Here is a 25,017-nt window from a genome sequence, read left to right on the forward strand (position 1 = left end):
CCAGGTCGGAGCTATGAAGTCATTTCCCATCTGAAGCCAGCTGACCCTCTGCATTCCTGAGCTCTGTATTGTCAGGTCAGAAATGGTCAAGAAAGACACCACATTGGTGCATGCAGGGCATTTGTGCCACCGTTCCCTAAACGATACAGTCTAAAAACTGTTTGCTGGACTTCCGCTGTGCCCTCTTAAGTCTACAAATGATTGAACCTATACAGGGGGAGAAAGGAGCCCTGGTACTAGGATTTCTAGGAGGGACATTAGCATATGCAAACTCTCAGATTTGGAGGGACAGCCACACTTTGTTAAGCAGTGAAGGGCAGCTGACAGGAATGAACCGGTGGGGACAGAAAGACAACAGCAGACAGACACGCGCAACAGCACAAGTCTTCAGTCGGGAGGACAGCGGACTGAAGATACAAATCAAACTGCAGAGGCATAGAAACAGAGCTCCGACGACCTCTGTACTGAGCATGTGAGGAGAAGCTCACAAAAGGTTGTGAGGGGGCTACAAAATAGAAAATATAAGAGCACACGCTGGGGTGGGGGCAAGACCACCACCTAGCCTCTCTCTTTGCTGTGCCGGGGCCCAGGTGTCACCCTGCTTTCCTGGCAGCTGGACAGTCTTCATGCCCATCACACTTGGTTCTGAGTCCACGCACAATCAGGTCCCATCACCCCATCTTTGAAGGCCTCTGAGTTAGTGTGGCTTCCCTTCAGGCCCACAGAGACAGGACATGAACCCACATAAGCCTCCTTGAAGAACACAAATTTACATTCCAAGGGATTGTTTGAATTCTCTGCCCCCTGTCCCTCTCCCATCCTCTTTAAAAAAGCATTTCCTCTAATCAGGGCTCATTCCTGAGATTAAGTGCCTATGTGTTTTACCAGGCAGACTCAGCCTGGGCCGGGGGGGGGGGTTGGGGGGTAGGGTAAATGTGGCACCTGTGTGTTCTAAGTGTCTTCCAGAGCCTTCCTCATCTCATTTCTGGGGTTGGATGCAACTATTATCATCTCCTCTCTGCATCCCCACCCTCTGGAGCGGGCTGCAACGCTGCCTTTCTCTCAGCCCATTCTCTCTGGAAAATTCAGAGGCTACACGTGAGGACACTGCTGTCCAGCCTGGAACTGAGCAGTTCACGGTCAACCCCAAAGGTGTCTGGAAATCGCTTGCATTCAGGAGCTGTCTTTGTACCCCAGCTTCACAGAGCCCAACAGCCCCACCCTAAGGTCAGGGGGTGGGGGTTGCAGTAGCCTGTCTTCTGCTCCTCTCCCTGCTCCTAACCCCTCAAGGACTCCCTGCAGGTTGGAGGTACTCCTTCCAGCTATCTATTATGGAAATCTCTCTCTCTCTGTGCATATATATATATATATATTTTTTTTTTCATACTGCACAACACCAGAAGGGACCAGCCTCTCTCTGAGTCCTGATTGTGTATATATATATATATATATATGTATATGTGTATATATATATATATATATATATATATATACACACACACACACACATACAGAGAGATACAGCTAAAGCTAGGGCAATATAGATATAGGTATAGATTAAATATAGATATAGAGTAGATATAAACTATATATAGATTAGATATAAACATAGATATAGGTATAGATTAGATATAGAGATATTAGATATAAATATGGATATAGGTATATGTATAGGTATAGATTAAATATAGATATAGATTAGATACAGATATAGATATAGATCAGATATAGATAATTATTCTTGTCATACTACTCAGGTTTTACTTGAAGTAAGGGGCATAAATTCAATTTCAGCTGCATTGGGTAAAAGGGGGACTAGGGGCAGAAACTGGGGTATTCCTGAATACAGTAAAGAAAGGACAGACATGTTACCAGATAGAGTCACCTGTCCAGCTGTCAGGTCATACTGCACGACGCCAGAAGGGATCTCACACACACACAGGTACACACGCGCACACACATGCACACACACACACACACACGCACAGTGACCATATGCAAGCTTCAAGACTAACCAGAAGCAAGGTCACAAAAGACACTAAGGTGGTTTTTCTTTATCCTTGGCTGCCTCCCACCTGACAGAAACTGACCTGCCCTGTTCATTGTCAGGACTGTCTGTAAGTGATTTTTTTTTTTTCAAACATCAGGACAACTTACTGGTCCCAGCTCCAAAACTTTTGGAGAAGGATTCTGACTGGCTCATTGGAGTGTGTGTGTGGCCGGGGGCGGATCTTTTCCCACTAATAGAGAAACTAGCCAGCTGGAGGGAGGGGGCACTAGATTGGTTTAGCCTGTGTCACTCTACCCCATCCCACCATCTTGAAATAGCAGGTGGCAGGGGGTATGAAAGCCTAGCCTCTGGAAAATTCAAGCTTTCAAGGCTTGCTGATTTGCCTCCATTGCTGTGACCTCCAGAACGTTCCAGGGGCTTCATGCCTAACAGCAGCATCTTGTGGAAGTACAATTGTTCTAGCTGACGAAGGTGGCTGTGAACTAAGGCATTCCCATTCCAGAACCTTTTCCTCTGCCTCTCACCCTCAGCACAAGTTCGAAGGTTGGAACACCCTTGTCCCTTGTCAGCCGAGATAGGACAGCTTCAATTCCTTCCCTGCCTCTCCCAACTTCTCATCCCACCGATGACCGGTTCACCTTACCGTGAACACCAGTCTCTGGGTGTGGTTGAATCCAGGGGGTACCTGGGGCACAAGGGCTGTAGGGATCTGTGTGGAATGAGGGGAGACACAGACATCTTTCACAGGCCCTAAATATCCTTGGACCGTTTAATTCTCGTGTAACAAGGGGGTGCATACCAATTAATGACCAAAATAAACAGTAATCAATTATGATGACGGTGATTATGTTTTTGAAATTAGCCTGGGAAAGATGACCAAGGCAATTTTTTATTCCAGCTCAGGAAAAGCGGGACGCCAGCTGGGGCTAATAACAGCCTTGAGCCCCACCCAGCTGCTGCAAAGAAAGCGCTCTCTGTCTGTGGCCCTGCAGGCCCGGCCATGGCTTCTGCGTTTTAACAAGAGCTGAAAGGTGGCGAGACAGACAGCTCTTGCCCTGGCACCAAGGCAAAGGCAGCCTCGGAGGAGGCAATGATTACACCCGTTGGCATCTCCTAGAGGTAGAGATGGTGCCTTAGTTCTGGTTTCATGCATCTCGGGTCCAGCCTGGGCTGCGGGGCCCTGGACCTAACTGGAACAACTCGTGAGCAGTGGATGACCTGGGCAGAGCCTCTGGGCAGGAAAGGATGCTCCAGGACAGTGGGTAGTGAGTGACTGGCAGGGAAGGAGATGAAGAAGGTAAAACGTGTGGTTTCTGTATGAGGATTATATGCCCTTCCTGCAGGGAAGTCCCCCACAATTGATATGGAGATGCCATTGATAATTGCCTGCTGGCTGTCTGGTCCAGGGATTTCTTAAGCACAGGATAGTCTCTCAGTCACTTCCCTCTGTTTCAGCATGACCTCTTCTGAACAGTTCATCAAGTCCATCACTTCTAGCTAGCTCCTGCTTCAGTTTCTCCCCTCACCCACCCCTTTCTGTGTCTCTGTCTCTCTCTGCCTGTTTCTTGCTCGTGGTGGAGAAGCTGACGTGGGCCTCCTGCTTAGCCACCTGCTGATACAATCAGGTTGAAAGGCCGATGGGAGTGAAACTCTGTTCTCTCCTACGTTCTGGTAGACAGGTAACAGGAGGCTGGGGGCCTAAAACACACCCATGTCACAGCTGAATCCAGTGACTCACAGAGACTCGCCATCCCCACCCCCAGCCCCCATGCATACTTGCCGAGTTCAGATATCTGGATTTGTTTTGGGTCGTCCTGGGGTGGAACATGGACAGGAGAGGGGGTGCTGTTGGAATCCCCCATCCAGAACAAGTAAGCAACCTGTCTCAAATATCAACAACACGGACGTTGAAGAAACCTTGGCTTGCCTTGCTAAGCAAGCCTCTAAATGCCTCCCACGTGTTGGCCTGCAGAATAAGTTTTGCCCGTGGCCACGCCCCCATACCCAATTGGCTACTTCAGAGAAACTGAGGTAAGAGATTTCATTGACTTTTCACCAGAAGCCAAGGCAAGAAGAGATAGATACAGAGCAGGGGTGTAGCTTGAATGCTTACTTTGCCTGGATCTCACCTACGACCTAACATAAAACCAGGCAGCAGGATACACAACTGTAACCCCAGCACTCAGAAGGCAGAGGATCAAGAGCTCAAGACCCTTCTCGGCTAAGTTCAAGGCTAGACTGGTATACATATGATCTAAACTCAGCTAGAGAAGGATCTTGGGGATGGGAGGCATTGTCTGATAAAGCCTAGGTCTCTTGGGCTCATGAAGGGCAGGTGATGTATTGTAAAGCCACAGGAAACCACAACCTCCCTCAGTTGAAGAAGCTGTACCTGCTTCACACCTCAGCTGAGTCACCCAGCAGGCTGTGACTGAGTTTTTCCCCTGATAGCCAGTGACTGGCTGCAGCCTGCACCACGCCAGAGAAGTGTACAGGGGCGATCCCAGGAGATCCCAGGGGAAGATCAAAAGCCCAGGTTTGAGATATGGGTCCTAGAGCTGGAGAGAAGGCTCAGCCATTAAAGGCTAGGCTCACAACCAAAAACATAAGCGATGTGGGTTCTATCAAAGGTACACTAGTTTTGCAGTCTTGAAAAGTAAAATAAATAAATACAATAAAAAAAAAGAGAGAAGGGGGGCAACCTTTGCGTGTGGGGAGCCAGCTGTGCCCTCACGTGGCTCAGCCAGGGCCTGGAGTGAGGAAACAGCCCCTCCACACTGCGGGGTTCTCAACACTCACCCCACAGGGGCCCTGTGCCAGGTGCTTTGCGTAATCCAATTCCAAGCATACCACAGAGCCCCGAGGCTTTCAATCCCACTTCATGGGTGAGGCAAGAGAGGCTTGGGAAGATTAAGGGACTTGGCTGAAGCCACGGGAAGTCAGCAGAGGGCTTGAAGTTGAAAGCCAGAGTCTCTGTGGAATCTGTGTCTAGATGGACAAGTGACCTAGAAGGGCCAAATGCAACCAGGCAACATTGACTAGATAGATTGGCCCAAGGGGACAGTGAGTAACCCTTGCTCTAGAAGGTCCAGCTGGGCTGACAGGCCTGGGGTGGGAGAGGCTTCACTACCACCCCGAACCCCTTACAGCTGTAAGTAGTTCCCTTGACTAAGTTTGATAGAGTAATCTTGCAGGATTCATCAAAGAACTCAAAACCAACGCCTTTGCTCTCAGAAAGGGGAGCTTGTTTAGACTTGTGTGAACGCTAGAGATTGGGGAGTAGGGCCTGGGCTATCAAGCATCAAGAACATGTCAGGCCATCTTCGAGAACCACCGAGCTGATGCGAGGCCTTCTCTGTAGAAGTCCTGACTGATTCCGGGCCCTGGGATTAGCCTAGTGTTTTGTTGGTTTGGTTCTCTGAGACCCTGGGGATGAAGTCGTGGCTTCACAGTTAGGCAAGCACACTGTTAGATCAGGTTTCTAGGCCAAGAGACCGAGCCTCATAGAAGTTAGACAATTTGCCCATCCTGGGGCAGAGCCTGTGACATGGCCCTAGTAGCTACTCCAACACAAGCGCCCTGTGCTTGTTCAGATCGGTCACTATTTAGTAGTGAAAGACAATGTGGAGGTATTATCTCTCCAGCACTGTAGTCAGGGCTGACTGTCTGGGGTCTCACCACCGTTCCCTCGCAGCTCCACGTGTCTGTGTCATAGACACAGTGTTGAGGGCTACAGCCAGTGAGTCCCATTAGTAAGAAAGACATTGGCCTCTCTAAGGCTCCCACGTCAAGACAACTGGACTCCGTGTTTGTGTGCATTTGTACTGCAAACAAGACAGCTCACACCTCCCAGCGAGCAAGCCCCTTTTCGGTCTTTGACCCATTCCAAGATCAGGAAATCCTCCCATACAGACACCTGCAGGCTGCTGCACCAGCCAAGCTCCTCTTCTTTCATTCAGATGAGGAACAGCTGGGGCCACTGCCCAGCAAGAGTCTTCCCTGAACCCTAGGACCCACTACACAACTAGCCTTCTTCGGCCAACGTCATGTTTTTAGCTTCTCTCAGGATTATTTGTTCTCCACGTTGCCTTTGCTCCGGCACAGTACTCATTGCTCTGTAGGACAAGTGTCTTTATTCTTGTGACCTCAGAGTTCTCGGTGACGGCAAGAAGGAAGAAATGGGGTAGCGTAGGGACCTCGCAGAAGCGACCTCAGGAAGGCCTGAGTTTAAACCCACCCCTTTTCTCCTATAAGATGTGTGAATTCAGTCCAGTCACCACCCTGGCCCGCTAAACTTCCTTTACTCCAAAGCAAAAGGAACAGCCTTCTCAGGAGGCATCATGAGGACAGCGCATGCGCCTGCCCCTTGTGGGCACGCCGAGTGGCTGCTTCCGCTTTATCGTTGCCTCTCCTTACTCTCCACTGTGAAGTGTGAATGCCTCAGTATTCCTGAGAATGACACAGCGCATGAACGCTTTGCAGCTCCTTTCTGGCCCCGTCTACACTCTGAAGGGTGAGCCCACCATCCCGGCTGTCTGCAAACAAGACAGCTCACACCTCCCAGCAAGCAAACCCCACCCTTCTGCGCAGACATTGCAAGCCCCACCCTTCTGCACAGGCAGTGCTCTTCCTGGAGCATCTCGCCTGGAAGATAAAGGGACTAAGGACTGGATCCGTTTCTTCTACACAGAGAATTTTTCAAAGACATTTCTGTAAATCAGTTGTCTTCATCTCCTCACACATCTCCATGACCAACATGACCACATGTCTCCAACGCTAAGAACCCCAGTCCTCTCCCCCATGAAATAATGACACCTAATGTTCATGTAAAGATTAAAAAAAACCACACTGGATCTCTTGACTCTATGATGCTTTACTTTAGGTCTGGACATTTACTTATAACAGAGCCAGGCTGCAGTACCACAAATGCCCGAAAGGTGGCACCAGCTCACACACTTTGATAAGTTCGTTAGACCTTGAGATGGGTTTCAGGCTGTGTGGAAGGAATTAGCTGCATATTTCTGGGCTCTGAGAGGCTCAGGAATTTGTGAATAGCCTGTTAGGAGAAGGGAATTGCTGAGTTGGACTGCCTTTCCCAAGGCTCTAGTTGGCAAAGCACTCTCAAAGTTGATTTACAATGAGAAGTTCTTGAAAGATCCTCTTGTCCATGGTACAAGTTAGCCTCCTTTTGTCACTGCTGCCAGGCAGTAATGAGTGAGCGTGCCCAGCTTCTCTTGGGTGACACATCAGGAAAAGCTTCAAGGACAGTGAGACCCCAGAATGCGGTAGTTGTCTTTTCTTTTTTTGAAAGAATTAAGAGGCAAGTTCATCGTCCCCTGAAAGAGGTTGGCACCGTGCCTCAGAATGCAGCATGAGTCCTTCTCAGCTGGGAGACAACTGCCTAAGCTGGTTTGCCCACTGGGGTGACTAGGCAGGCAAACCCTGCCTTCTGTAAACCCTCCTTTCACAGACAGGGCCTTTTGCATCCATTGTCAAGCAGCTCTGAATCAAAAGTGACTTTGGATGGTGCTCAGAAAACCACCTTGGCCAACACTACCTCCACCCATAATTGGCACTCAGCTCGTGTCTGCAGCCAGGTGAGACGTGGGGCTACTGAGTTAGAGGGTCAGCTGGTAGCCTTTGCAGAACATTCAGGAGGGGATGGGTATCTTGAGGTTGCCATGCAAGATTCTGTTTTAGCAAAAACCGAGAGCTAGCTTAGTGGGTGGCAGAAGCCAGAGATCCAGGTCTCCTTCCTGCTCACACGCACCTTCCCTCTTGCCTCCAGCTCCTAAGGGATTTGCCAGTCAAGCTAAAGCAGTTTGGAGTGGAGAGGGAATCACAGCAGGGGCTCTCAGGAGGAGGTGCCTGTCTGTAGTTCTGGAGACTGCAGACACCTTGAGAACACTGATGCTCTCTATTCGCCCAGACATTCTGGGGATGAGAGGAGGGCCTGGAGAGAGCCTCTGCTGAGACAAATTTGCCTGCTCTCGCATTCTGTTATCCTTTCGTCTCTCCGGCTCTAATTTAACCCCCTCCTGGCTTCAGTCCAGCCGCTCTGGGCTGCTAATCGGTCATACACTCACAGCAAACTACCCAGATCTGTAGCAGTTTCGGGCAGCCATTACTCGTCCTTTGTGACACTTGGCATCAGGAAGTCAGAGATGGCTCCCCACTGTGACCTTTACCTGTGGAGACTCAAAGCCTGTCAGCCAGAGAAAGGACTCCTTTAGAGGTCAACACCGGGTGACATGACGACCAGGCATTTCTTGTCAGAGCGGGGTCTCCCTTGTGGGATTAGAACAGAGCACCTGCCCACAGTCATTCCCGTGACTAGCACAGAGTGTCGGCAGTCTTCGGTCCTTCACACGTGTCTTGGTCTATCTTCAGCTGCTATAAAAAATATCTACCACTAAGCAACACATAAGAAAATCGTCTCGTTTGGCTCACAGTTTCCAAGAGCACGAAGCCAGTGAGGATGGAAAACGCTTCAACCTCTTGAGAAGTGGCGGAGCCGGGCCATGGAGAGGGTGAAAGGTCTGCTGAGCAAAGTCGATTGACATTCAGAACCCACAGTGAAGGAAAGAACTAATTTCTAACCTCCACATACATGCTCACAGTAGTAAACGTGCAAACGTGCATCATAGTCACACACACACACACACACACACACACACACACACATGCAGAGTCATTTAAGAAAGTGGGGGGGGGGCAAGAGGCTCATACAGAAGAAACAAAACTTAAGGGTTTGCCCTGGTTTTTACTGTGTTCTCCCACATTGATCCCACGGGGGGAGATCCCACTCATGCAGAAAAGGTCTTGATCACCTTTCGTGGCCTAGTTAACTGTCCTAAGCACCGCCTCCAAGTACCGCCACAGTGACAGTCAAGGTGAAAGTTCATTCAACCTCCCACATGAATTTTGGCGGGAAAACCCGTGTTCACACCACCGCAGCACGGCAGCCTGCGGCTCGAAGCTTCAGTGCCGTGGTAAGTGAGGAGGACGCCGAACCGAGCGTGGCAAGCAGCCTCGCGTGTGACATGGAATTGCTTCACCACAACTTCCGGATCGCAGTCATCAGAAGCCCACAGGTAGGTAAGAGGGCGGGGGGGACAGATGCATCTGCTTCAGAGGAGAGTCCAGGTCACATACAAGCAAAGCGTGGGCAGTGGAATGCCTTGGTCCAGCCGTCTTCTGACATAAGATTCCTTAGCCACTGCCCGTAGACTCGGTGAAAAGGGACCCTGGCTCTCATGCTGCTGTGCCCTCGTCCCTCTCTTGAGTCCATCACTGGTGGCTAGACCCCATCAGCCTTGGTATTCTGGTGTTACTGTCTTTTACCCACGATAACATGCTCTGAGAAGCCCCTGCCTTCCCAACATCTCCACAGGGAGCTGCACTGTGCAGGAGTGGGACTCTGTCATGGGAGGTGGGGGTTATTTACACTGCACACCTTAGGAGATCAGCTTAAAGATCAGATGTGTCTGCCTTCTGTTGTCCTTTCCAAATGCCTGTCCAACACATGTGTGTAGAAAACACAGACAGAGACAGACAGACACACACACACGGCCTCCTCACCTCCTCGTTGGCTAAGGATGTCCCCTCTAATCCCTCAGTCCCCACATGACTGACTTGTACAGAGCCTGGTAACTCCTACTCTGTTCCCTTGTCAGGACACAGATCAGACCCTGTATTTCCTGATTGCCGCTCGGCCCCTAGGGGGGCTGTGAGTCTACCAACTCCTCCTAACAGATCGCTTATTTGACAAACAGAAATTGGGCTTCCACAGATCCAGGCGCGGGATGGCTCAGAGACGTGATTCTGTTCTGTGCCTCTCTGACACTAACTACAGCTGTCACCAGGTCATCGGGAAAATCCCCCCAAACCCTACTAATGTTTCATGGCTATGGTCAGGACTCTCTGGCTGTCCTTGTAGGAAGTTCCTGCTTCTGCAATAGATCTGAGCTCTGTCCCTCAAGTCAGTCATTTGGAAACCAGCCTTGTGAGTTTTTGCTGTAAGCAGCCCCCCCCCTCCTCCCTGTTTTTTATTGACTTCATATAAGTCTTCAGAATGACCCTTTCTTTAGTTACATTTTTTTTACATTTTATATCACCCCCACAAATGGAAAACTATAATCATTTTTCTATAAATAGAAGGCAACCCTAAAATTAAATTCAGTTTCTAAACTACCCCGTGAATTTTTAGCTAACTACTGAAACTTGGACCTGTTCCCACTTGGCACAGGACCTCCTGAGGAAGGGGTGCGATTACTCCAGCTTCACACTGACTGGGGGGGGGCAGTCCTGATAGTGAAAGGGAGGAGTGTTTCTAAGGGAGAGGATACAATGTAACATCCTCCCTGTGCGCTCTCTACACTGAGGTCACCCGTGATTTCCATCTCCTCAGGACAGCCAGGTTCTATTAGAGAAACAAACAGCATCTTAAAATAGAGGTTATTTCATGTTTATGTATGCTATGGGTTGGCAAGATCTCAACTCATTCTTGTGGTTCGGGTAGACACAGGCAGGGTGCCTGTATCAGAAGGGACAGAATGCCATGGGCATGCACTGGCGTGTAACACTTCCACCCAGCAGTGACTGCTCACTGTCTTGATCATTTGTTAGCGCATGACTAAAGCAAGGCCAGCCCTGGCTTTACCTGCATAGGACTTTGCAGTCCTGTCATGCCTGGAAAGGAGACAAAGTTGCAATATTCATTAACAGCAACACTCATTTCCATACCACCCTGTGCTCCCAGAATTCCACTCTAATTGCAGGAGCTTAATCTTCCCAGGCAGAGCTCTGTAGCACCTCAGACTCCTCAGCATACCAGGCTCCTACCCTTGCCCAGGACACTCCTGTGATGTGGCTCTGTATTCTTCTCTGCCATCTTCTGTTCTTATGACTACAGTGTCCCCTCCCTGCCTCCTATTCTACTAACCCTTCAGAAATATACCCGTTCCTATGGCCTTGCGATCCTGCAGATTGAAGATGTATGTGTGTGTGCATGTGCGCACGCGCATTCCCAGGGTTCATTTATCTAGGGTGAGGCTACAGATGGCACAGCAGTAGCAAGGACCTTCTTGGTTCTCAAGCTCAGCATCACTGAAGTCAGCAGCAGGAATTCTCTGTCCTGGGACTGCCTTAGACATTATGGATCATCAGCACCCTCGACTTCATATTCAATGTCAGCATTCCCTCCTGCCCCTATGGCAGTCAATAGTGCCTGTCCCTGTGGTGGGAAGGCAAGAAGTTCCTCAAGTGAAATCTAGAAGTTACACAATGAGTTAGAGGCAGAGGGGCTCGGTGAATCCAGGCCTGGCTCCCCATCATCCGTGTTCTGGGTGCTGGTGCTTGGTTAGCAGGGCTGGACACGGAAGTGTGTGAAAGCAACTGGCTTCCTCCAAGAACCCGATCCGCTTATTAATTAAACTGCACGTTCTCTTACTACAAACAGCACAGACTTCTTCCGTCTTCTATTTCTTTTTGCCCTTTGCTGTATGTAAGAAGGAAGTGACTCATTGCCCTGCAGGTCTGCAAGCACAAGGCAGCGCTAACCCACTGGTGGCAGAAGATCGAAACTATTAAGAGAGAAAGACACGGGGGGGGGGGTGTGGGGGAGAGGCAGGAGACTACACGCAACTGGAGAATGCTCGCTCCATGTGCCACCCCGCCCTGCTGTGAGTTGGAGGGATTTTCGAAATGAGATGTCTCCGTCTGTGTTTTCTGTCGCTGTGACTCATCCCAGATGGAGACATCTGTAGAGGGGAGACCAACTGAGCTCACTGTTCTGAAGTGCTGGCAGCTCCGGGACCAGGATGGGGAAGCTATACCCAGTAAGATCCCCTTTGCTGGTGGGGACTCCCAACAAAGTCCCCAGGCAGTGCAGAGCACCAAGTGGTAACAGAATGTCCCAGCCAGATTCCTCCCATTACTCTTGCAAAGCCACCACTCTTCCAGAGTAGGTCCTGTCCTTGTGGCCTCATTGAACCTCTATCATCTCCCAGAGGTCCCATTCCCAAGTTTTGTGCTCTGATTAAGTTCCCGCCCTCTTAATACACCACAAAAAAAAAATTACATTGTATGGGTTTTGGGGGGTGGTGGTGCATTCAAACCACAGCAAAGGAGGAAATCTGGATTTGATGAGAGCTCTCGATTTTCAGGGACTGGTTAGATTCCCACCCAACCGACTTTGATGTACAAGGCCGCAATGTGGACCTCACAGAATGCCAAGTTCAGCCCTTGGCCTTGCCCGTTTGCCACCTTCCATTACCCCGTGGTCATGTTATAGGCTGGGGCAAACACCTGTTACAGCTACAGCCCTGGGGAAAATCTGCCTGAGGGGCTTTGAATACTCTGGAATCTCAGCTCCTGCCCCAGGCTTGTTGAACCCCAGTCCTAGGGAGGGCTCAGAGAGCTTCTATTCTGCAACTCCTCCAGGAGATTCTGAAGGAACAGGTCTCTTGGCAGACATGGAGGCCCTTTCCTCTCCCCTCCCCAGCGAGAGTCCAAGCACCTTGAGGTGAGGGCTCACCTCATGCTTTCCCATTTCCCTGATGTTGGCCTGCCTCTCCACAGTACGTGCTCTTTCGATATTTCCCACCTCAGAGTCACCAGGAAAAGTTGAAAGAGTAATAATGACTTCCAGGCTTTTGTCCTGGATCACACTTTAACAACTCCGCCTGGTATTTGATGGAACATTCTTGTACGGATTCCAAGGCCCTTTGGGAGCAAGACGGTCAAGGTGGGTATGGGAGGTGATGGCGGGCACACCCTGTTATTGCCACTTTAAATAAACCAAGAAGGCCTGCGAGAAGGGCTATGGTTCCAGGAAGCACTCAGCCGGTGCCAAGCCTTCTCTGTGTTCTCCTTAGGTCCTCAGAGGGCAAACAGGATGCTCCCTGCCTGGGTGTCCTGGGGCCAGTTGACTCCCTCTGCATGGAATCAAACCACTATTTCACCCTGGGAGCTTCCTCTGTGAGGACAAAGAGGAAGGGGGAAATCTGTCGTGCGATGCTGTTTGAAGTAGTAAGGCTCTGATGCGATCTGGGTGTGTGACAACGGGACACAGGTGCCAACAACTGCAGTCTAACACAGGTGCCAACAACTGCAGTCTAACACGGGACCAGGGACCCGCAGCCTTTGCAAGGTCTACGCATCACTGGTGCGTAGGTCAGCCTGTCACTGCCTCTAACCCTGCCAGATGTGGCCCTTACTACCGCAGCATTTGCCTCTCATTGCTCTAACGTTGGGTGATAACCCTCTCGAGACCATCCCGCACTCTTTGGGAACAGATCCTTGATACCAATACTAAGGGGTGCAGACGACAGTGCTGAGAGACGGAGACATCCTTGAACAGTATGGCCTCTCAGAGCAAGCCAGAGGCGCCCTCAAAAAATGCAGAAAGACACAGCAATCATGTCAGGTACAGACAGGCAGGGGGCTGCAAGGTGCCAAGGAAAGTAGCTGAAGCGCCACGAGATGGTGGTAGGGGGGGCTGTCACACTTAGGCCTCAGAGACCAGGAAAGGGCCAGTGCTACTGGAGTCCAACAAGGGTTGCGTTCGAGAAGGACCAGGTAAGACTTGTGGCCTCAAGCAAGTCAGGCCTCTCTGAAGACTATGGGGAGGTGACACTGAGCTGGCCCTGGCAAGGGGCACTAAATAGCTTGGCCTTTTCTTTTTCTGTCCTTTGACCTCTTGAAACCATGGGAATGGAAGCACTGCCACATGAGGAGGGGATGGGCCTGGACACAGAGCAGGCCAGGAAACGGTAGAAAGTAGGCAGGCAAAGGCCACCAGAAGTGCAGCTGGATCCCAGGGATGTGTGTAGTGCATACAAGTAGATGTTTCCGATTCACAAATACGCACCCAGCAGGGGGCCTACCCTCAATGTCTTCCTCCATAGTGGAAGGTGGGGAACAGGGTAGCAGGGTTAGAGGGGACCCTGTGCAGCATCCCTGGGCATCTGTGACTCTTGAGTAGTGATCAGGCTCCTTAACAATGTGGACTGTGGTCCCAGGGGCCTTCGGAAGGAAGGGAACACCCAGAGAAACAACCTTAAACGCCTTTTCCTATAAGGCTGGATGACGAGTGGGTGGTGTTAGAGAAACAAGATCAGGCAGCCGTGGGATCTAATGACACTAAACTGAGGGGACACTGAGATGCCAAAAAAAGGGTGTCTTTGCTGACTCTGTCAGACGACAGCCCTGTCCCTGTAAAGGACTCCAAGAACTGGGTGGGGAGAATGCAGAGGTCATGACCTGGAAGCTGGAGAGGCCACACGGGGGCCGCACATGTGGAATAGACCTGAAGGAAGACAGGACCCCAGGCCAGATTGATAGATCAGAATAGGAGCCCGAAGGGCCTTGAAGACCAGTGAGAGGGGAGTGGGTTCTTTTCTTCTGGGGGACCCTGTGCTTCTGGAATCTGAGAAACAGAAGCTCCGTTGCCAGCTCTGTCACTTGGCTGTGGCCCTTGGCCAATTGACAACACATCTTGGAACCTTAGCTTCTTTAACTGTCAAAACAAGTAACCCCACCTGCAGGGCTGCTACAAGATGAAGCAGTGGGATCCCACCATGGCAGTAACACCACAGTCGGGGGTGTCACTGTGGGCCAAGCTCATGGTGGATGTTCCATTGGGATCCCAGGGCAAGTGAGGTAAAAGCCCCGGGCTCCCTCTCGTTGGAGCCAGTGGTTGTTGTACATTCTATAGTCACACAGTGTCCCCCGTGCCGTAGCCAGCTGTCTGACAGCCTATAAACAGATGGCGGGCGGGGTGGCCGGTGAGACTGTGCAGATGGCACTGAGCAAATCCAGCCGCACTTTTGGGAAAACAAGTCAGAGGCAGACTGTGCTGATGGGGACCCCATGGACATCTTTGTCTGTGACAGACAGCACACCCAAGGAGGCCTCTGAGGGAAATTATGAGATGTACCAGACCATGGTGTTCCTTGCCAAGAACCTTCTCCACCCTCAGTTTCCATGGAGCGGTGCCACAGAAACGTTGGAGATGTGCGAGGTCATCCTGGCAGGCTCACAGAGCAAGCTATGCAGCCCTGTGGAGGTCTGGGAATCTCCAAAAACTCTATATTCTCCATTCCCTCCAATAAGTCCTTGTCTGGTTTCTGAGTTCCCCTTCCAAGGTTCTTGGGGCAACGTGACACAGCCGAGAGCACTTGGAAGCTGTTCAGGTGAACTGGCTGGAGGGTGGGAGCAAGGGCCAGCCACAGGGGGCATGAGGGGCCCATATTCTAGCTCTGAATTCGCTTCTCGAACTGGCTGAACTCTGCCAGGACTCTGCCCAACTCCTCTCACTCTTTTAACTAGATGAGTCCTTCCCTTTTGTGAGGAGCCAACGTAGGCGCGGGCATCCCATCACTGAAGGCCTCTGAAAACAAAGTTAATCATTGTCTTCTTCAAGCTGCACCTATTACAGAGCACTTAAGGTATTCTTCCTTCGGCCATATTTAGTATTAACTGCAGCTCTAACACACACACACACACACACACACACACACACACACACACACACACACGCACACACACAGGTGCACATGCACTTTTCTATATCCTTAAGTCTAGAACAATTAAAAACAAAAAGCATTGATCTCTGAACGTTGGCAGTTCCTGGTGATAAGGGCAGGCTGGATCTTAGCAGTCCATACTTGGACTGAAAGAACACACTGACTACCAGCTGTGACAGTTAGTGTTTTGTCATCCTGAGAGAGGTTGGGGCCATCTGGGAAGAAGCTCTGTCACCTGTCAGTTGTGGCATTGCCTCCATCAGTGTCCCATAAGCAAGACTCTAGAGGCATTCAATTGATTGATGATTGACTGGAATGGGAGGGGCCAGACCACCATGGGCGGCGCAACCCCTAGGCTAGTGGCATGGATTGTATTGGAGGGCAAGTTTACCAGCATAGAAGAGAGAGCGAGCAACTAAGCAGTGCTCCTCCATGGCCTCTGCTTCAGCGTTCCTCCCTTGAGTGCCACATGGACTTGGTGTGTGGGGGGTCTCTTTTCCATACTGATTCTATTTTTTTTGGGTGCATTACAAGGGTGGGACTGGTTCCCATGGCAGGCTCATTTTATTTTTTGGAGGGATCCCATGATTTTCCAGAATGGCTGTACTAATTTGCATCCCCATTAAAAAACCCAGACAAGGTCCTTCTCTTCTGTACCTTCTCTGCTGGTGCCGTGTGTGTGTGTGTGTGTGTGTGTGTGTGTGTGTGTGTGTGTGTGTGTGTAGGCCACTGTTTCAGTTGTGAATGTCACCTCATTGGGACTGTAACCTGAATTCTCATGATTACTGGTGCTGGCAGTCTGTTGGCTATTTGTGTATCTTCCTCAGAGAAATGCGCATTTGGCTTCTCTGCCCATTTCCAGTCAGCTTGATTATTTTTTTGGCGTTGACTTGTCTGAGTTCCTTGTAGGTTATCAATGCTACTGATCATTTCATGTCTGATTTGCAAAGGGTTTGAGATTCTGACTAGTGACTCAGATGCCCCACTGCATGGGCAAAAGCCCTACTCTTGCTCTCTTGAAACCTTGGGCAAATGTGTTCTCTCCTCTCTCTGAGTTTAGCGTCTCTCGTCTGTTAGGATACTCATATAAACTATTTCTCCAGTTATGGAAAATGAGAATTTCAGTGCAAAAATCTTAGCACAGGCTGTGAGAGAGCAAGCATCCACCATACACTAACTACAGTGTGGTACTCAAATGGTAGTGTATGGACAGTCCTCACAGTAGGTTGGCAGAGGGAGGCCAAGACTTGCAGGTACATCATTTTGTCGTAGCACATCGGTGCCAAGCTAGAAGGTTCCGGATGGAACACCATTTACCAATCATAGTTAGAGATGAGGCTTTTCAGAGATGGCAGAAGATGCTGTTCAGATGACGTTATGAAGTTCTCTCACACACAAGGCATTGACCTGTACTATCCCTTTGCTTTCCGGTTATGTTGTATCCTCAGGGCTGCTACTCTGTCACTGATGGGACTACCGGGTTAGTTCAGATAAAGGTCTGTTTCTTTGGTCATGTTTATAGGAGGAAGGAAGAAAGACAAGGGCAAGTGTGTGTGGTGTGTGTGCCTGCCCAGGAAGGAGGTCAGCCTTGGATACTGTTCCTTGGAGCCATTCACCTTGGGTTTTGCTATTGTTATTGTTTGCTTTTCCTGAGACAGTCTCTTGCTGGCCTGGACCTTACCAACTGGGCTAGGTTACCAGGTCAGCAAGTGCCAGACCCGCTTTTGTTCCTTGGTACTGAAATTACCCATCATGCATCACAACACACAGATTTATTTATTGATTGATGGATTATAACGTGGGTTCCGGGGATTGAACTCGGGTCCCCATGCTTGTGCAGCAAACACCATACCAGCTGAGCCAGCCCCAAGCCACCAAAGGGGACAAGCTTCACAGAGCCTCTGTAAGTGCTGGTATCTTGTATGCGCTTCAATCCATGCAGCAGCTCCCAGAGTTAACTGGGGTCGCTGCTCCCATTCTAAAGGGAGAATAACGGGAGTCAGAGAGGAGAGTTACACAGCTTTATGGAAAGCACACAGCTGGGACCAGCATCATCCTGACCCCAAGCCTAAAGCACCCCGGGGATAGCGATGCAATGTTAAGGAATTGTCACACTTTTCTGAAGAGAAGAAAGCAAGGTTGGGCTGGTGGAGGTTTGATAGTGATGTTCATGTAGCTTGACACTCTCTCATGGCTCCGATTGCCTCTGTTGTCAATAACCAATGAACACATGGTGTTGCTGGGGTTCTCTCCTTGAGGCAGTCAAGCCACGCTTCTGAGTTCCCTTAAAGAAGCTGAAATCCACCCTTTTGCTTCTCTGTTTCTTCCCTTTCAGCCTGGACTCAGTACCCAGGTGTGGGCAGTCACGCCTCCTTTTTTTTTTTTTTTTTGGCAGCTTCTCTACTTCGCCCTCCCCAAGGCCCTTCTCACCCATCACCTGCCAAGCCAGGGTTGTGCATTCAAAGAGGCAGAATTGACAGGTCAGCCAGACCCAGGTCAATAGAACTCAAGCCCAGGATTTAATTTAGAGCCCCCTCCCTGCCTCCATGTACCTTGGCACTTGTGTTTGTGGTATCTGTCTGGCATGGGGCTCTCTGCCAGGGTTATTTTCATGTTGACTGACACCCCTGTCTATTCTGGGAGAGTATCACTGGAGAGAAGCAGCCGGTGCCCAGGTCCCAGGGCTGCTGGAATGTAGTGTTGGTTCCACAGTATGTTGGCTTTCTGGGCGGGGGTTTGCCATTGTGTACTCGCCAGAGACCTGGGACATTTCTGTCTGCACATGTCAGGGGAACCTTAGTGTTCCAGCTTCTGCTGGTCCAAACTCTATGCCAGTCAATCCATCAAACTCCCAAACAGAATGCTACGGGATGGGGGAAACTCAAAATACTATTCGGGGTGCAAGAAGCCAGACACAATAAGTCACATAGCATACGACTCCTTAAAATATCCAGATTAGGCAAATCTGTAGAGAAAGACAGAAGAGTGTGGGCTGCCAGGACCCAGAGAGTAGCAGTGGGGAACGACTCTCTTTCCTGTTGTTATAACATGGCACTGAAGATGAGCTCATTCACAAGGGAAAGTTTAATTACTCATGGTTCTGGAAGCTTCTATCAGGTAGTCATGTCTGGTGAGGAGCTTCTGACAGAAGGCTGAGTGGGCACATGTGGGAGAGACAAGACACATGGAATCAGGCTTGCTTTATGATCAACTGTGGTAAGAGCAAACTTACGCCCACAGGAAAGGTCTCATCTCTCCTAGTGACCTCTTCACCTCCTCTGCCTGGCTCCCAACACCATCATAATGCTAATCAGTTTTGGAAAGGGCCAGCCATTTTTAAACCACAGGCACTTAAAGACTTAAAGACTGGGAAGTTTTCTTTTAGAACAAGGGAATTGTTTGCAATTAAATGGAAGTGGTGATTGGACTGTGTGGTGGGTTAACTTTGGCCCCACTGTCAAAAAGCACTAATCAGGAACTTAATCAGGATGTCCTTGCTTCTTACAGACGTTAAGCAGTGCGTGAAGAAATCCAAGCCGAAGGGAAGTGGAGTGAACAGAGTAGTCCTAGGCGTGGTGAATGTCTGTGCTGGGGTCACCTCGGTGCTTACTCAGTGGGAAGGAGCAGCTATGAATCCAACCTGAGAATCCCAGGAGCTCGAAGACAACAGAAGCCCAAGCAAGCTCTTCCAGAATGCACCATGGCCAGAGCTGGAACGTTCTCGTGTTCTGCAAGCGCTTGGTGGAAGACTGGACACACTCTGCCCCCGGAGGTCTCTCAGTGTCCCTTGAGGAATGTGGAATGGCGAAGTCTCCTTCGGGGCTTCTCTGCCTGGCTGTGCACACCAAGTTAAAGATCAGCCTTCTCTGGGAAGAAACAGGTTGGCAGATCTCCCAGACCTCCGCTTCCAGGGCCGTGAAAGAAACAATCCCATTCAGAAAAGTGTGGAGCTCATGAGCTTCCAAAACCAACCAGAAATGTCTAAAGAACCCATCAGGCAGCTGCCCCTTTACCTGACAGTTCACGGCCATCTATTTCTCCATGTGGGCCCCAGGGACACAGGGTCAGCCAAGTGAACTTCATGGAGCTCATCACCCAGAAGGGAAGAGGTGGGAATGGGCCCAGGAAATGGGGCTGAGGGGAGTAGAGGCAGGGCTGACAAAGACTCCCAGAGTTTGGATTCTGGAGACCAGTATGAGGCACGGATATAACTATTGTTTATCTACATAAACTGATATACAGGTTTTCAGCCAATTAGTGTACGTTTATGTGTTCAAGGGTGAATTGGGGTACAGCATGTGTTATTTAGCTGAATCTGGTCTGTCCATGAGCCTGTAGGTGAGGGGCTGTTCACCCAGGAAGATTTCTGTGAAGACAGGGGAAGCAGTCACCGTCCTGGCCTTCGGTCCTCTATGTTGTCTCACTGGTGTGCCAGGAGCCATCTTGGATCCTTTACTATGGAGGCCAGATGAGGACTCTTCCAGGAGTCACAGAAGCCCATGGCACTTTGCTCTCCGTCCCACTTGCTAAACCACTAGGTCTACTCACACACATTCCACCCCAGGGAGACAGACATTTTTTAATTACAAAAACATATTGTTGCTACTAGTATCTGACGGATGAGAAAGCAAAGGGGTTTGTTATGTGTATGGACAGCAGTGCTAGTTAAAAGGGAAGTGTCTCTTTTTAAAAATGTTATTTTTATTTCCATGTGGTGTGTGTGTGTGTGTGTGTGTATGTGTGGTGTGTGTGTGTGTGTGTGCTGTGTGTGTGTATGTGTGTGTGTGCTGTGTGTGTGTATGTGTGTGTTGTGTGTGTGTGTTGTGTGTGTGTTGTGTGTGTATGTGTGTATGTGGTGTGTGTGTGTGTATGTGTGTATGTGTGTGTGGAGTGTGTGTGTGTTGTGTGTGTGTATGTGTGTGTGGTGTGTGGTGTGTGTGTGGTGTGTGTGTATGTGTGTGTGTTGTGTGTTGTGTGTGTGTTGTGTGTTGTGTATGTGTGTGTGTGTGTATGTGTGTGTTGATTTGTGCTCATGAAGGCAGTGCCTGCAGAGTCTAGATGTCAGAACTTCTGGAGCTGGAGTTACAGGCAGTTGTATGCCATCCATATGGGTTCTAGGAACTGAACTTGGGTCCTTTCTGCAAGAGCAGTGTGGGATTCTTAACTAAGTCATCTCTCTAGCACCAGAGGAAGGCTTCTCTTGCAGTAGAACCACTGTAAGCTTCTCCTGGACCAGCTTACAAATAAATGCGATTCAGCATTATGGTTATTTTATTTGGCTTCGACAATTACTGGGGGCTAACCCCTCATCTACTCTTCTAACTGCTGGCCTGGCTACCTCCCCAGGGCTGTTCCCCAGATATTTGCTGTTTCCCAGATATTTGCTGTTTCTTCTGGCCACACGCTCATGGTCCACTTTCCCTCATAGCGGCTTCCTTCTCTCTTCTTGTTCTTCCTCCTCCTCCAACCCAGTCACTCCAAACCTACTTACCTCTAATCCCTCCAGTAATCAGCTGTAGCCAATTTTATTTAAACAATCGTTTTAAACCAAGGAACAAGGTTTGCACAACAAAAGCTGTGAACAGAAGTCACTCATAGGCCTAGACCTTCTGGTAGAGACTTTCGCATTACGATACATGGCAACAGAGCAAAGCTCAACATGCTGTTAAGGTCGAATCCTTTGATGTGAGATAGTTCAGCAAAGGAAAGAGAAGACACATGGAGAAGAGAGGGACCCCATTCCCCCTCACACACATGTACGCACGCGCGTGCGCACGCACGGAAGTGAAGAGCCAATGCCATTGGGATGAACAGTGATGGAGAAAATACAAGGACATAACACAAAGATATTAAAAAGGCTCAGCTCAGAGCCACCAAGGATGAAGAGAGGGTCCAGTTACATTCTGCCATTAAGGTGAGGAAGACCTCAGGCAGATGAGAAAATGGAAGCCAGCTTTGGGAACTGAGCAATGTTAGTTCATGCATCAATTCCCAGGCACAGGAAGGAAGATTCTAGAATGGAAACCCAGCTGTCATTTTACTGGGTCGTGCTACCAGCTGAAGGGTTCTTTTCCGTTTCCATCTTCTTGAAGGAAATAACTCAGGTGAGACAAAAATGCTTCAAGATGTTTATTTACCAAAAGAAATAAGAGATAGCACACCTACAGAGAGAGAGAGAGAGAGAGAGGGAGGGAGGGAAGGAGGGGGGGTTAGGATGGGTTGATCCATAGGCAGTTAGGGGCTCCTTGAATTTTATCTTGTAAAGTTTTAAATTTATATTTTTGATATGGATGGCATATTCGTGGGAGTAAAGTGGTTCTTTATCCTTCCCAAGTCATTGTAGGTCAGAAGATCTCTGTCTATGATCCTCTTGATAAACCCATAGGGCAGGAGGTCAGAATTGCAATGCAAAACTTTTGAGGGTTTAGCCCTCCCCATTGTTGTGCACACATAACAAATGGAAGTGTTCCCTGGGGCCTGGGTTTCTGAAGATGGCAGGGGGAATATATAATTGCAGCTTTAAGGACGTTTAACAACAGAGGGGTGATCTGACCACTGGGAGACACAACTACCAAGATACAGCTATGGTTTCCTTGGTTACCTGATTCTGATGCCTTGGTTACTGAGTCCCACTCATTCGAGCTGGTGGGTTCTGACTCTCAGGAAGCCGGTTCAGGCTCAATCTCTGTGTAGCACTAATTCTTCTTCAGTATTTACTTCTGTTACCTCAGGGTCTTTCCTCACAAGCCAGGAAGCTTGGAGAGTTCTGTTGGCTTTCATAGCTACCTTTTATTTATTATGCATTAGAGCCTACAGGCACGACAAACATTGAGATAGGCATCTCTAGCCACAGGGTCAAGATCAGACCCGAGGCTGAGGAAGCCTAGAGTGCTTGCTTATGACTCTGATATTTGGAAGTTCCAGAATTTAGCTTAGGTCTTCTTGACCGATCAGCCTATTGCCTTTTAAATTGCAGCTAGCTGATGGTCTATCTGGGACCCCATCTATACTGCCAACTAGCTGGGAAATTTTAAAGAAAGGCTTTGCATTAGTTTTTCACTTTAAAATAAAGGAGTTGTTTGATCTAGGGTTTTCAAAAAAGGCAATCTTTGACCCCTGAATTTCTGCTGGTTCTCCATATGAGAGAGTGCCCATGGTCAAATCTGCACTCTCCTCCAGCTTCCTTCCAGTGGCCCTAGGCGTGGCTAAGCTTCGGAGAACTCTGGCAGTGGAGATCTGTTTAACCTCCTACAGCCTGACATTCTCCACACCCATCTAACCATAGAGTTATTTTAGTGTACAATTCCTGCGACTGTCCCAGGACATTGGTCTTTCAGGGCACACAATGAGAAGCACAAGTCTAGAGTTCCAAGAACTGATTGTTGTCCTTCATGTACTATACTCAGTTCTTGGGTGAAATGGCTAAGATAAGTGGATCCTGCCTCCAAAGAAATCTGACAAGTAAGCTACAGTCTGTGTTAAACAAACCATGCTGAGCTCTTCTTGGGAGTGTGCATCAGGAATATGTTGCATGGAGTAGGGGCTGGAGAGCATGTTGGAGTAGAGATCTGGGGTGCACAGTGCACCCAAGGTCAGAGGAATGGTAGTGAACCGGAAACAGCTGAACGAAGAAGGCAGCAAGTTGGAACCTGGAGGAAAACCCAAACTGAAGCTCAGAAGAATAGACACTGAGAGCTTTAGAGCCAACAAGATGGCTCAACGAAGGCACCCAAATTGGGGGCGATTTGTCAAAGCTGAGTGGGAACCAGGAGCAAGGGAAAGACAGGGATCTGATGCTATCTCAGAGAGTACCCACCCCTGGAAGCCCTGAGTTTATGACATGAGCGTCCTCACCCCTTTCTCCGTTCTTGTATATGACACATTTAAACGTTAAGACTTGCATTTCCCAGCCATGCTCCTCTACTCTACAAGAGGCTGCTTAGCCAAGTGCTAACTAAAATGTGTGAGAAGACAGTGGTCAGAGAGAAAACTCCAGCCCTCTGAATTTCCCCTTTAGTTTTTATTTTTTTTGAAACCCTATTTCAAAAATCCGCCTGGCACTCTGCTTTTTCAGTTGGGAATTCTTTAGGTTGCTAGTAATTATAAAGTCCAGCCGAAATGACTAAAACAAGAAATTTACTCCTTTGGGACAGAAATGGTCCAGAGTGGAAGAGGAATTTTCACATCTGAAAGTTTCTTCTTACCTCTCAAGACCCTCAATTCATGGTCTACATTAAAGCGATTCAGCTATCTGGTCAACTCCACTTTTACAATATTCTTCTTCCTTTAGGATGAAGGGTTTTTTTGTTTTTGTTTTTGTTTTGTTTTTGTTTACTTGTTTGTCTTCCCTTCACACTGGCATATAATTGGGAGCTAGCTAGCCCAGCAGCTTAGAAGTGTCCGGATTCCCTTTGATTTTTTTCCTTCTTCTTCACAAGATATCAACTATGGATCCACTCATCATGTCAGTGCTCAGGGTAGAAATCAAGATGAAGGCTTCCAAAGCTTTCTCAGATACACATATCTCATTGTCGAGGGTGAATCATGTGAGCCCACTCATTGCAAGAGCATCCTGGGAAACTGTTACATCACCAGAAATTGAGTGTGTTGCCTCTATGAATAAAAATCAGGGTGTTGCTATCAAGGAAGAAGGGCGTGGCTACTGTGTCAGTCAAAAACATTATCTGCCATCCCTGGGCAGAATATTTGTACTGCCTACTTGGGTTGAATTCTCCACGATATGACTCCAATGATGGAGTTGGCTCCCATAAAATGATTGCTTCTCAGAGACTTTTGCGAGGAAATCATTTCCTTTACATGTGATGTAAACAGAATTTTACTGTGTAGATCATTCCAATGGACTCTACGACAGTTTAAGGATAATTTTAAGCTTCCAGTAAATAGAACAAAAAAAACCAAATGTAGCTTACTATGTGCCTTAAGTGTAACACAGAGCAAACCCCAACCAGAACACTTGGCGTACGGGACAGCCTGTGCTGTCAGGAGTGTAGCACTCTGCCTTTCTAAGAAGCTGGGCACCAGCAGCATCTTAGCATCCCTCATATTTCCCAGGGGGAGGGATGGGGATGGGACTGCTTGTTTCATTAAAAAAAAAAAGCTGAGTATCTGTCAAAGGAAGTTTCAAAATAGATACAGAGAGAAGAACACCAAGACCAAGGAGAACCAGCTGGTGCAAAATACAGTTGTGTTTTACTTTGGGTTCTGTCCCTTTGTCTCCTAAGATGTTTTCATAATGAAAGTCTGGTTCCCACCCTCATCCTTGCCTCTACCCATGGTCTCTGGAACAGGACGATAAACCTCTGTGAGGTGCTTTCTATGCTTCATGGAGCCTTACAACTGCCCTGGAGAACATCAACCCTCCATCCTGTAGGTAAAAAAGCTGAGGGTCCAATAGGCGTGTTCACTGGCCCAAGATGCTTCACAGAGATGCTTCACTGAGCTACCACTCAGTTCCTG

At 49.0% G+C, this 25,017-nt stretch overlaps 1 long non-coding RNA gene across 1 annotated transcript in view; it reads right to left on the minus strand.

Annotated features, from left to right (window-relative positions):
• Positions 1 to 1,630: 1,630 nt before the first annotated feature.
• The window catches only part of LOC102550048 (uncharacterized), a 174,052-nt gene continuing 150,665 nt past the window's right edge, over positions 1,631 to 25,017 (minus strand). Inside the window, exon 3 of the long non-coding RNA XR_010055551.1 lies at positions 1,631 to 19,375. This is a non-coding gene — a long non-coding RNA (uncharacterized LOC102550048). The remainder of the gene's footprint in view (positions 19,376 to 25,017) is intronic.

This window comes from Rattus norvegicus, chromosome 10, assembly GCF_036323735.1.
Source record: "Rattus norvegicus strain BN/NHsdMcwi chromosome 10, GRCr8, whole genome shotgun sequence".
Classification (NCBI taxonomy): domain Eukaryota; kingdom Metazoa; phylum Chordata; class Mammalia; order Rodentia; family Muridae; genus Rattus; species Rattus norvegicus.